At 37.2% G+C, this 14,733-nt stretch overlaps 1 protein-coding gene across 1 annotated transcript in view; it reads right to left on the bottom strand.

The window, feature by feature from the left end:
- Window positions 1–7,889, bottom strand: part of IL1RAPL1 (interleukin 1 receptor accessory protein like 1) — a 1,375,176-nt gene extending 1,367,287 nt beyond the window's left edge. The window contains exon 1 of the mRNA XM_019019800.3: window positions 6,925–7,889. The gene's annotated coding sequence lies outside the window, so the exon portion shown is untranslated. The remainder of the gene's footprint in view (window positions 1–6,924) is intronic.
- Window positions 7,890–14,733: the final 6,844 nt, after the last annotated feature.

The raw sequence follows: 14,733 nt of genomic DNA, 5'->3' as shown, positions 1-14,733 counted from the left end.
GTTCAGGAAAGTCCAGAAAGTGGAGAGGCTCCAAAGAAGAGCAATTCCCTGCAGGTGGAAAGATACAAAGCTAATGGGAAAAAGGACAGTATGGAAAAGACAAGAAGACCTACCAGTGACCTATGTTCCCAACTCTCCTTTGTATTGTGTCTCCAGGGATCAAATGAGGTCAAAAATCAGGTGTGTGTAAAGGAAAAATAAAGTCCACAGATTCTGAGTGCAGAAGTCAGACGACTGATCACAAATCGGTAAAGTAAGCTAGAGGCCAAACAATTCGATATGCCAACATTAGCTGTACTCATAAAAAATAATGCTGTATGCCAGGACATATTGCTATATAACTAAAATACCCAGCTGAGGGCTTATATCAAGGAACTGAAATCATGCATCATGAGAGAGCTAACAAATTGTAAGATCTTGGAAACTTCACTTCATTTCTCTGGTTCACAAATTCCTTGTTTAAAATCACATAATGGGGCATCCCTTACTCCTATAATGCATATAATTCTATTAGGTTTTTATGAGATTTTTGATCACCTTTGGCTTTTATAATAATTCATTTTTATTTTGGCTACAATAAAAACAATGTTTATTTTTTAAAAAAGCAATTATTTTCCAAAATCAACCAATTTTAAATTACAACTGTTGAATCCTAAAACTTGAATGGGAATATTTTGGAACTCTAAATGTACATCCTCAGAAAATTATATACTCTTAAGTCCATCTATACCGAAATTCAACTCCTTTGATCCACAAACCACCACCATATGCACTTACCTTTCATTTTCTCTGTAAGATGAACATGATTAATATGTATAAGTAATGCAAGTATTTTGCCTCTAGACATATGGACCTTTTATTTACTACAGCTGCAGGAGTTACTCCAAGGAATCTAGAATCTATATAAACACCAAACTTTCTATGTAGATAGAATAAACAATGCATTTCAAAGATATAAGTAGACTCTGTTGTGACTATACATAAATTCATTTTTAAAGAGTTATTATATTCATAATAATTTACTATTATTATCATGCATTTTCTCAATTAATGGATACTGAAAGTATAACTATGATTAAGTGGACTTCCAGTGAATTTTTTTAATTAAAAAGGGAACTTTGCACCAGAAAATGATGAAGATCACGATACCAAGTCATACATATTAATCTAAAACATCGATAAGGTAACTCATTTTGATTAGGTCATAAGAAGATAAACTACTATGAATAATTTTATGATTATCCATATGCTGATTTATTATAATTATAATTCAAATAAAGTATAAGATACCTAATAAACATCGAAAGAGTAAAAGTCTATAATTATATGATTACAATCCACAATCCATTTCAATTTTTCAGTGAGTCCAAATTCTACACACAATATCCTGACGTAGTGTTACAACGTACAATCTAGTTTAACTCTTAAATTTATGTTCATAGAGGTGTAGCTCCTGTAAGAACAAAGCAGCTCATTTAGTGCCATTTATTGTATTTGATATATATGAGCATAGTAACTGTAACAAACCATTTGAATAGCTTGTGATGAAAAAGATTGCTTTTAATATTGTGATATTAAAATGGGAAAGAGCAAAATTTTCAGAAGGAAAATTTTCTTTTAGTTCTCTTTCTTTTCTTTCTCCCTTTGCTTTATTCACAGTTCAGTGCCTGGGATTTTCAGATCATGTGATAAGAAAGCAACATCAAGCCACCTAGTCATCCCTTCTCTGTAGCTAAAAGACAGGAGTTTTAGAGTTTGGGCACCTGAATATTGTGTCTACACAAGGATACCAAAAAGCATGTCAATTAAGGATCTTTCCTGGTAAACCAATGGTCAGGATAAGCATACTTAATGGATAAGTATGTCCACTGAGCCATGTGGTTGGACTGTAATAGAATGTTATATGCAGTATAAGACACTCCAGGGTGGCATTTTCTGGGTGAAAATTAAAAGCATATTTGTAAGGTGATTAGCTGAATTTGTCAAATAAACAAGCCTGTCTACATTCATACAATATTCTTTTATAAATCTGCCAGAGCAAATCTAAAGTATTGCCATAAGACATAAAGAATATGCATTTTTTAAATATGGGAAACCAAGAAAATGCTTGCTATTAATAGGCATCAATGAAGTCAGATAAACATGCATAATGAAATTCATCTGAAACAACAAAAATATACTGGGAATCCTTGAAAAGAAAAGCAAGACACTGGGAAGTTACGAAGAGGAGGTTGCTCTACAACATGAAAATTCTGTATTTTAAGCCCAGGACTACTAATTTATTACAGGGTTAATTTTGCACTTTCCAATTCTATTTTAACCAAAATATAAAAACTTACTCTGTAACCTGATTATTCAGTCACTGAAAAACATACATGGAAGCTCATATCACTAAACTATCCTCTTTGCATATATGTAAATATCATTCTGTTAAGATACAAGAACATTAAAGAGATGCAGTTTTAGTAGTGACACATGGGGGATTGCCTCCCCCTAAAGAAAGTTAGTAATTATTACAACTAGAAAATTCCAAACAGACCGGGTATCTTTATATTCTCATTTCCTCTATTACACTTGGTATTCAAACTCATTATGCTTTTGTTAATATACTGAAAGACAAGAGTCACTTTCTGGTCAATGTACTCAGTCTGTGAAGTAGCATCAAGTTTGTGTACATTTGTTTGTGTGCTCTTGGTAGCAGAAACAGAAACTCCTAAGTACTCAGAAGCATTTTTAAAAAAGCAATCTGCAGAAAACACTCTCACACATAAAACCCTTAGTTACCACTGTTTGAATGTTATTCAAAAGCAACTATTTTTTTAATTACTTAAGACAACTATATTCCCATATGAGTACTTCTGGAAAAAACTGAGTACTGAGTGAAAGTTAACCAATAAAGCTTTTAATTTGTCTTTGTTGGTTAATCACTGAACAGTATTATGTACAGCTAACTGTAATTGCCACTAGAAAGCACCTATTCAGATTTACAATAAGGGTGTAAAAAACATGCACAGCTAAATTAATAAGACTTAAGGGAATCCTTAATAATAATAATTCCATATATTTCTAAGGCATAGGATGGTGGTAAGTACTTAGACACATATTATCTCCTTTCTGTAGAGCAATGTGCAACTATTTATTTTTTTAAAAAGTGATTCTCTGGAACACTGAGAAATCAAATGTGGTGTCAGAGGTCACAAGGCTAGTAATTGACAGAGCCGGAAGTACAGTTTCGAGCCCTCTGACTCAGCCCAGAATTCTACAATGCCTTGATGTCTCACAGAACTGGACTCTCCTCTTTGAGATTCCCGATAAACCTAATGGAAATAGGGTTGGAATTTAGTAATAAAAAGGCTGACGCGACCTTACCTATAGCTGCCCAACCGGTACAATTATAATTATGCTTTATAACTTGAGCATCACCAGAAAACTTGCTAGTTTTAAATCTCAATAATCAACACTTGTTTTGTTGCTACAAATTATACAGTAGTCTGCTTTATAAAAACACAAGATTTGCCAAACACCAAACATCATATCTGTTGTAAGTCAAAGTACATCCCAAACATTTCAGTGTGTAACAAACTAACAAATTCTGAAATATAAATCTTCAAAGTTCAACTGTTCTTTAAAATGTTTTATCTAATAGCCATTTTAAAAGTAATACTGATTTGTTCACATATGTTGCAAACATAATGAAAATTCAATTTAAAATTTTCTCTAGTTTTAGGAATACTGTGATTACTTATCTGCTAAATCTCCTTACTTTGCTGAAGCAACTGGTCAGGAAACGAAACTGATAGCTTTCATATTCATAAATGGTATTTCTTTTTTTCCCAAATATTTTCTAACCTAACTACATGACTGCGGCTGACAAAATGGAAATAAAATAGAAAATAGATGTTATATTTCAAATTACCCACTGCCATCATGTTTAAATGCTTTCCTATTAGACGAAGCTTTTTATTACTGATTTGTAGGATACTTAAGAAAAATGCCATAACCTGCCTTAGTTACATAATCTTCCTAAAGAAAGTAACAGCTTATAAAGTGCCATTAACATGATTGAAACTATCTTTCCTAATAGAAGTATATGCAGTCTTCAAGTAAGGAGTTAGCAATTACATATGTATATTTGCTTCACAACCAGTGTCTTTTTGTACAGAATCTTTTTCCATCCTGCTATTATTTCCATCTCCTACTGAGCTTAGAAAACCTATGCCCTGCTTGGTAACATATGTGTGGCTTACGTCAGAAAACAACTGAGGAAGTCATTTATAAAATATTGAAAGAAGGAGTAGGAAAAATCATTACAGACTATATTTGTGCACATAGTTGGAAACCAACAGCCTGGAAGCAGCTGTTGTGTTACCCTGACCCCTGAAGGAAGGAATCAGGAGTTAAATTCACATTCAATTTCCTACACAATATGAACGCCAAACCTCCAAATCCACTGGCACAATACATCAATGTTTGTGCATGTCCTGCAGAAGTATGAAAGTCACCTCAAATATCAGACCTTAGAATTTCATTCCCCAATCCCACCATTCTGACTCAGGGTGAGCAAATCTTTTCAAAGTTACTTAGAGGGTGTCTAGATTCTGCATCTTACTCCTTAGGACTGGAAGGAAATGGAATATGAGAAATAAAAGAAAAACAAAAAAAAATCATCTCATCTCCCTGATAGAAAAGTCGTTTAGCCTTCTTTGTAAAATAAATGTAAAGAGAAATAGGAAATAGCACAACTAGATAATAAGGTGATTCAACTGAACAGGGTTAGGATTTCAAAAGTCTCATTTTTTGTGAATATGTGATCTATTGAGGAGGAAACAGATCCTAAAACAGTAGAAGGCCAAAAGGACCTGATGTGTATCTTCTTTAAAAAAATCACAACTCCAGATAAAACATGAGGGAAAATGACATTTTATTCTGCAGTATTCCCTTCTCTGCACAGTGAGCACAGTACATTTATCTCATCTGATGGTAAAAGTCTTTGGCAGCTGCAACCTGTCTTTTAAGCCATTCAGTAAGTGAAACTTGAACATGGATTGCTCTTTTTTTCTGGGATTTGTGTTAATAATGAATCCAATGCCATTTAATTTGTAATTTAACAGGGTACTGTTACCTTTGAATGCTTTTACTTCTCTTTTCCCAGAAGGTTAAAATGGCCCAGAAAGAGATTGTCATGGTTAAGATAAAGGGACACAACAGTCATTTCTGACACGCTGTGGAAGCAATCATCATTTTTATGAGGGAACCACCAGGCTGAAATCTGCATCAAGCTCTACCAGGAAAAATGCAAGAAAGGACCCTAAATATTCATTCCGTTCACAGTCTTCATTTCAATGAATTTAACTTTCCATTCAGTTGGGGTCATATATTTCAATCCTAGGGTAAAGAACTATGACCTTGGCTGGAATCATCAGTCCCAGTTACTCAATGGGGCACTTCTGAAACATCGCAGACTCATTTTGACTCTCCACGGGTGTGGCTAAAATTGGTCCTGTCCAGCCCTAAAGCTTATATGATCTGATGTCCCTCCGAAACTCACTATGAGAAAACTCATGCAAAATTTGCCATAGAGATCAAGGTTTACAGGACCCTTGGAGCTAATCTCTCTCTGCCCTCCTCCTCTGTTAGCTGTTACAAGCCTTCAAAAGTTAACAGGGCGATGGAGCCTCTCTCTATACAATCATCTCATCTCACTATCGTTGACTGAAACTCGCTGATGTAATGAAGTTACATAATCACCGATTATGCACGACTTCCATCCATCTTCCTACATATCCACATATCTTCTCCCCTCCCCTTTGGATCAATCTACCAGGTGAGATTCATAACATATGTAAATGCTCCATTCTCTCATCACAGGCACTGAATATGGGACTTTAGCATTGCAGTACAGTGCACTGAACCACGTCATCAATATTGATTTCTTTATCCCATTTCCCAGGCAGAATATGCTTAAACATCCTTAGTGTTCTAGTCTCTAACTTTTTACCGAAAGGGTAAAATAGATGTAGCAGACAGGACACATCTTCAACTTAAGGTTAGGGGAAGTATGTAATTAATTGCCTGCATTTCCCAAGCTGGCTGCATTGCAATAAAAGGACGGTCTCTGCTTTCAGACCTTCGACTCCCCTGCACGTGGGTCTCAGCTTCAGCTATTTAGGATATTGGGTAAATAATTATATTATTGGGCAATTGAACTTGAGAAAGAAAGCACTGTGGTGATATTTAAGATAATGTTGCCTTATTCTTCTCTATGTTAGCCATCATTTTTAGCTTTTTCTTTTCTTTTCCTTTTTTCACTCTGAGTGATAATCCAGTACATAAAAAAGTAGCCCAGGGCGCTTAATAATCTCCAGTAACCACAACCTAGAGAACAATTAACGATGATTATCACCTTAAAGTTTAAGAACTTGACAAGTGGGATGTCCCTGGTCCCATTGCGGCTGTGAAATGCAGCAGAATGCTGCACTGAGTTGAAAACATATTTCTTTTAATGCATAGAGAGTAGCTCGTTTCATTTTAAATGGGGCTCTTCACTAAGTGTTTCTTTTACTGCTGCTACCCCTTCCAGAACGCAGGGGCCACAAATATTACATTCAAACAAAGAGTGTCTACCCAGAATTAATTCAAGACACTCTCCCATATCAAAATAATTGGGGGAGAGAGTGATACTTTGATTTTCAATTGCACTCAGAATACGGGCACACATACATATACACACACGCACGCACACACATACACACACATAAACACACATATCAACACACCCAACTGCAGTTATTCCATTCAGTGCCAATAACGGCCACATCACAGCCATCAATGCGATGCAGCAATCATTCAAGTCACCCATTCCCATTACAAATGCCCAAGTTTGCTCATGCCACTGATGGGTTTGCATATATAAAATGACCTTACCTACAACAGTCTTCCAAATTATTCTCCTCTGGATATTAGTCGGTAAGGTAATTGCTGGTCATCACAATGCGTATTCAGAAAAATCCACGTTTTACTCGTGTGTTCTTTTTCTTGTTTTTGCTAGCAATTAATATTGTGAGCAAGATTCCCATTCACAAATGCCAATTTCACCATAAAAGCAGATAATTCCATACAGATCTTCCCTACAAGACTGTCTCCAGTTAGTTCTCAAAGTGCCCGATTGTTTGCTGAAGATACAATCCAGGTGCAGAGCAGGAAAAAAAAAAAAAAAACAGACTAGGAGAAAAATGAAGAGGCAGATAGAAAAGGAGAGACTGAGAGAGGAGAGAGCAGAAAAAGAGGGGGGAAAATAAGAATAATTCTTAAAAAATAAGGAAGGAAAAAAGCCGATAAGTGAGAAGTCTGTGAGCTCTATGACAAGAATTGGAGTGTTGCTTGCAAATCTTCTGAGTACATGTAGCCTTTCAAATCCTCCTGGTCCCCAAGTAAAATTTCCAGATCCGGGATGCAGCCATAAGAAAGAATCCTATGTATATTTCACAAGTATCCCGCAATAACAGATCCGACGGGGTTTTCCTTGTACAGTACTGCTATGTGAAAGCACACAACCCCTGCTGTTTGGGAAGGTGTCTCCTGGGTCCTAGCTCTCCTCAGCAGCCCCCAAAAATGATTTTTCAAAAAAGAGTGGGGGGTGGGGGGGTGGGAAAAGCAGCTTTGCGTTTGCCTTGAATGATGCTAATCCTGAGCGAAAACGACAAGCAAAACACGAATAGCACGAGATCTTGATTAATAGCCACAATCCACTCAAAATATCCCAGGGAAGAAGGAGCGAAAACAAGAAAGAGAAACTGCAATGCATAAATGATTCCAGTGTTTCTACAAGATCGGTTCATTTGATTGAATGCATTCTCTGGTTTGCTGCAAGTCATAAAGAGGATAGTATTACTGCCACCCAATGGATATTTTAGTACTAGCCAATCCACAGACAGCCACCGCTTTGCGAGTTTTAGTTCTCAGAAGACCGAAGTGGAAGGAAGGTAGCCTGGGAATCTTTTGGAAAGGACCCTGGGAGGCTTCAAATAACGGAAATCTGTCCTTCCAGGCAAAAGCGGACTGGCAAATTTGGATGCTTATACAGTCTTGCCTTAGCCACCTTAGAATTATGGTTCCATTTCTCTAGGAAGCAGAAAGATACAGAGAGTGATGCCTAAGCCGACACACTCTTGATAACCTCCTTTTCATCTCTTCTCTTTGAAGCAGATTTATTATTGCGCGCGACCCTCCCACCCCCATCACTGTCTCCCCAACGCCCCCATTCTCCGTATCACTTTAAGATGGATTACAAGAGAGAAGGGGTGCGGGGGCTGCTCCAAACAAACCTCAGGTGCTAAGATGATAATTGTTTCTAAAGGGCAGTTTTGCAAAAGTGCTTCGGTCTGTATTGATATGCAAACTGTGAGTCCTTCAAGCAGTAACCCTCCTCACAGCCGCGCTTTCACTTTGGGGGAGGAGCAAAATCTTCCCTAAGTGAGTGGGGCTTGGGAGAAGGGTGCCTGTGGAAGGCTCTCTGGGAGTGCGGGGTGGGGGTGGGGGTGGGGAGTGGGAGGAGGAGCGGAGGGGAGGGTATTGAAGAGGATCCTCCTCCCATCCACCGCGTAATTGAGTTCCCTGCAAAAGAGTTCGCTGCTGGTTTCTGAGATGAATTTGTGATGAAGAAAGAGGGTCAAAGTAGGTACGGGTAAATACATTAGGTTATTTGCTCAATTTAAGGTCCTTGACCATTTACATTGGGATAGTATAACACTCACATGTGATTCCGTGATTCTCAAACTTTGATGTACACACCATCACCTGGGTGTCTTGTTAAAATGCAGATTCGGATTCGGTACATCTGGAGTGAGGCCTGAGACCCTGCGTTTCTAATAAGCTCGCCCGTGGCCCATAATAATGTTGCTGGGCTGTGGACCACATTTGGAGTAGTAAGACCCTAAAAAAATGTTAATGTTTACACTGCAGCAACAGCGTTAGTTTCCGGCAGCTGAGTAGGCTGGATGATTAAAAGGCAGAGAGCCGCTTTTCTAGTTACTTCTCTCCCTCTCCCCACCCTGCAACCTTTCCCATTCAACACCGGCAGCCCATGTACTTAAAAACCTTAACCCATTTTGTAATGTATCCCACAAGCTTTCGTAATGGCAGGCTTAACCGGATAAACCAAAAATAGAATAAATAGGTAAAGTAGCCTTGGCCCTTCAGAACTGTTTTAATTTGGGGAGTAAAACACGCATCAAGATAAAGAAAACACTTTAAAAATTAGGTAAAATGTGAGCTAAACGAATACAAACTAAGCGCGCAGGTGAGAATAACAGCAGGCAGGGAGACTAGACAGGGAGGTAAATCTGTATTTCGAAAAAAGGAGCAGTACACTGAAATTTCCAACCTAAGCAGAGGGAAAATGTGGTTAAAGTCGGTAGGCAAGTCTTACAAGGTTTCTTTGAAGCTAACTCACCCATGTTCACATCTTCTGTGCCAGTGTTTTTCTTCCCTCTGCTTCTTCCCCACATGCTATAATTCAGCGTAAACTGAAGATTAGAGGTGAAGAGGAAATATATTCCCCTCCTTTCAACGTGAGTGATCTATATTTTCTATACCTTCCATCACAGTCCTTTAGTTGATCCATTTGAATGTGAATAGACCTCAAGCAGACCGGGAGGGGGGCACAAGTAACAAGTGTAAATGTAATTGCTTCAAGCAAAATTTAAAAGTAAACGTCTTGACCGTAGGCTCCAATCCTAGATTTGAGTCTAAATTCTACTCCTAAGTAGCCATAATTACCCAAGGGAATCACTTTAATTTCTCTTGGCCTCAGTTTCCTTGTCTATAAAATGACAGGTTGAAATTAACCAGTTGCCAACGTGCTGTCCAGCTCCATATGGTACAAAAATCACGTCCTCTCTTTGAAATGTTCTGCAAGTCAGTTTGTTACTGTACACAGAGAAGGAGTTATGATTATTACCTTGACATGGGCTGCAGAGAGCATCTAGAAGCTTTGAAAAGCATCTCGAGGACACAGGTGAACATTTGACCACTTCAATCCTATTTCAAGAGATGATTTAAAGTGCTTTCATTTCAAATGAAATGATCAGATCCAGGAAAGGAAGTGTTTGTTTGAATCTGAGGTGAAGCATTGTCTATTCCTGGATCCTACAGAGCCAACTGTGGGCCTCGCTGTTTGTTGCCATGGGATCCTCTTTGTGCGAACTATCTTGAACTGTGTGGGAACATTTTCCTCTTGCCTCCCTTCAGTTCTCTAACTCTTCTGAAGATATGTGTCAGAACAAAATGTAGCTGCATTATTGCCAATTAAGACTAACGGCAGCTGCAAGGTGCATCTAATTAAGAATTTTAATTACTTCACTGAATTCTCATTTGCAGATGTTTAGAGCATTAAACAATGTATTGTGATTTTTATTTTCGAATCTGAATAAAGCTGACCTCCCTCCAAAGGAGGGTGGAAAACTACACAACCCAATGATGGATATTTTTAAAAAAGAGTCTTTGACATGGAAAGTATATACCTTGATATATCATTTGAGAATATGCGACATTATATTGAGGATGAGGAAATAGAGTGCATATCCACAAATATGCCTTTTTTACTAAAGGAAAAGGCAAGCAAATCACAAAATACTGAAAACAAATTGATAATTTACTATTCAAGTAGAATCTTTGCATGCTACATAGTTCTCAAATATTCTGTTCTTTTTCTTTCCAGTAATATGATGGTTAACTGTAGGTTTGGCACTGCAGTATGGGGATTGTAGGCTATAATGCAAAGCATTATGGGGTTTGTAGTAAAAACTGGCTGCAGATCAATTCCATGCTTCTAGCTTTTCTCAGTTGAAGAAACTGCTGTTTTATTTTCTAGTAATAAAGAAGAATGTCAAGATATTGTACATTAGATTCATTTTAATGAAACAAGGTTGGTATTAATGGGAGTATGAAATTAAAGGTTAGCTACAGAAATATTCTGACTTGGGAGGTGGAGAATATAACCCCACTTTACAAACCCCAAAATAACCTGAGTGAGCTATTTCCTAATATTACTATCCTATAGTTAAGGTTTCAAAAATCACTTTCATTGTTTTAGTAGTAAAACGTGAGAAAATATCAAATTTGGTATTTACGAAAGAGAATGATCAACACCTGAAGTGAATTCAAGTTCTTATTGATTCTGTCTTTAACTATTGGTAGTTGAAATTTAATTCTTCACATTTCACGTCATTGAAGGCTATAATAATAATTTGCTTTAGCGCAGCTTTTTGCGGACAGAGGCTTCTTTAAAGAGAGAAAGAGCCTACTCAGCTGCCAGCCACTCAGTGAAGTGAACACGAGTTTTATTTAATCTACCTTTTTAGATACTTTTTATATAAAATTACTCTGAATATTCAGAGTAGCTTCTCTTTTTAATAAAATCTTTAAGGCTAGAATATCCTTAAGGTTAGGAAATATGTCTGAATTGGGTTCTTTTATTCAGTTTAAATTTAATTATGGAAATGTATAAATTAAGAAGTTATAATTCAGTTCATTTTTGTGTGCAGATGATTCTATGTAGATAAATACATAATTTACAGAGGTTTTGATTTAATTCTGTTGGCAGTTTATTTCAAAGTTCACTAAACATTTTCCATATGATATGAATTCAAAGTCTAGCTCCCCACAATGCTCTATGAAATCAGCCCCCTTTTGTTGTGAAGGCTAAAATACGTCTCTTCAAAGCCTCTTCCATCTGTGAAAGTTTCGATTATCATGCTAAGTTACTTAGAAGGTATTTTATACCTGAGGTTGCTTCTTTTTCTCTTTCTCTCCTTAAAGAAGCCTCCATCCACAAAAAGCTGCGCTAAAGCAAACTATTATTATAGCCTTGAATAAATGCAAAATCAAGTACTCTTCCTTTTTAGGCCTTTTGCCAGCAATATTCATTTGAACCCACCACCACATATTCTCAAATGAGGTACAGACAAAGACTTGAGCATTTCAGCAAAATTCCACCATAAAGTTCAGGAATAATAAAGAATGCTATGAAAAAGCAAACAGCAACAGGAAAGAAAAATGCCATGCCTGCTTTTCTTTCAGATTTCTAAGTTTTGAATCATAAAAATATATAAATATATATCTTCTTGAATGCAGTTTACATTATTGTTCATACTGTGAATATTTCTTTTATGGTCATAAAAATAAAAGCAATGCCCCAAATGAAACACTGTGTACATAAGCGATGCAAATGCATCCCCGGTGGAAAGCCGGCTGGCTGCTGGTGGGAGGGTATATTTATACAGTGCCTTTCATTTGGAAGGTTCCCAAAATGATTTGCAAACTGTATATAGAGGAATGGCTCACCATGGAAATTCACCCACTTCCAGGAGAGAATGCAGAAGTCATTCCATGCTGACAGCCAGTTTAAATAAAACCGCAGAACAATATTTCAGGTGGGTGAAATATTAAAATTGTAATTGATTCAGGAAATGTGCCCTGGAAACCCACTATGTGCCAGGCATGGTTCAAAGTACTGAGGGTATCATTATGGATATATCTAGTTCAGTTTCCTGCTCTCCTAAAGCTTACATTTTATTAAAATCCAACCAGAACTTGGGAGTTACAAAGCCCTATTTCCTGGTGAATTTCTGATCTCTGCATAGAGTTCTGCTGAAATAGACCACTTGCACTTTTTATATGTATTTATATCAGACTTCATGATATCCAGGACACAGAACCTGTGGCATATCTTCTGCTTCAAATTGAACGCACAAAAAAATAGCTTCAGATATTGTGGTTGAAGCAGGTAAAATAATAATATTTCCTGCATTGAATGCTTTGGGGGTGGTAGGGCAGAATTCATACTCTTCTGGGTTTGGGAAAATAAATGAAACGGTATTGATGTAAATATATGGAAGATCACTTCCTCTGAAATGATTCAGGGCATTTCACGGTAATTACAGCGTATAAAATAGGTCTGATGAAGGAAGAGAACAGTGTGAGTTAATGTTTCCAAGTATAAAATATGGAATCCAATTTCAGTATCACTCAAATTACCTAGATTAATAATATTTTTCAGAGGAAAATAGATTGGGAAAAGAAGGTAAGGCAGGGGCTGTGAAAGTTCAGCCCAGACTAGCTCTGTGTACTCACAGCCATCACCCTCTTCTCTGTACTTTGCTTCTAAAGGCCAGCACCCATAACCTCTTTAACAATTGCTCTTGGGCTACTAGCACTCTGTGTCTTGCCTGTGATGAGAACAGGAAGTACCTGGAATTTGAAACCCTCTTCCACCTTACCCAAGAACTGACTGATGTGGAAGTATGAAACCCTGGCTCTTTTTACTATAGTTTGAAAAAACTCTGTGGTGCAATTTATACTCCAAGCTCTCCCTCCTGTGGAGAGCTGAGGCTGGGACTGTGCTTATAGTCACACTCTTGCTTGGTTTCTGGGAATGAAAGATAGAGGGTAACTAGAAATAATCATAGAGGTCCCACCTCTGGCTTTCAAATATTCAGCCTATGTGACTGGAGATAGTAATATTTGTTCACCTATTCATTTGTCTATCATTTATTAATTACATGCTATGTGACAGACAGTGCAGGGTGTTGAGGCTCTAGGGATGTGTAAGGCGCAGTCCTTGTCTTTAAGGAGCTCATGTCTAGCAATAGAGTGACCCACAAACAGCACGTGTAATACATGCTGTGGTAAGTACTCTAGGAGAGATCTGAATTCAGCCTAAAAGAATCAGGGAAGACTGAACAGAGAAGGTGTTATTTCGGTGACCTTGAGGTTTATCGATAAAGCAAGATAAAAATCACAAAAGAGTGAAGACCAGTAATAAAGAGCAACATCTAAGTAGGCCAATTTTCTTGTACCTAGAAGGAAATAACATTGGTTCTGGTACTAGAACTCAAAAGTGTTTAAAATCATAGAATCAGTTTTTGAAGGGGGCTCTAGAGACAACCTTGAATAATCTCTTTATTTTAGACAGAGGAAATTGAGTCTCACCCAGGAAAGTGACATAGTTATTCAAGCTTACATAGCTAGGAAGTTTTAGGAGTTCTTTTCTGGCGTGACTCAGCCATATCGCCTGTCAGCCTTTTATTTAAAAAGATAAGTTGAGGACATAATGGAGATATCTGATATAATATGATCTGGTTTGAATCCTATCACCATATGGCCTTGAGAAAATTCCTTACCTTTTCTGAGTCTGAATGTCCTCCTGTAAAAAAATGAAGTTAATGGGATTACCTCCTCCTGGGGATGTTGTAGTATGTATACTCCACAGAGTACCTAGAACATAGTATGTGTTTGAGAGAGGAGTGCTTTGTTTCATTTTAGCTTTTAAAATTTGTTTTCGTTTCTTTTCTTTTCTGATCAGAGAATATTATAGTAGTGTAAGGAGTCATGGCCATTTTATTTTTGTTTTGTGTTTTGTTTTTATTTTTGTTATACTGGCTACAGAGTTGAAGGGAACTAGACATTCAGGATAGCTTCTTCTTTTCTTTTTTTTTTTTTTTTAATAAGCTGGTAGTGTTTGGGGTTAGAATAACCTTGTCTGACTACAACTCATGGGTATTACTGACAGTTCATCTGAGGACCAGTCTAACTTTGTTCAGTACAAGCCAAGTAGGTGAATCTGCTTTGTCTAACCAGCTAGTTATAATAATAATGAACAAAATACTGAAACATATATTTACCAATTGAAGAAGTCTATTTTACTCACATTACAAAGGAGGATAGCCAAATGGC

Source organism: Gorilla gorilla, chromosome X (genome assembly GCF_029281585.2).
Source record: "Gorilla gorilla gorilla isolate KB3781 chromosome X, NHGRI_mGorGor1-v2.1_pri, whole genome shotgun sequence".
Lineage (NCBI taxonomy): Eukaryota > Metazoa > Chordata > Mammalia > Primates > Hominidae > Gorilla > Gorilla gorilla.
Note: the sequence above shows the minus strand (reverse complement) of the source record. Positions and strands in the feature narration are given on the sequence as shown.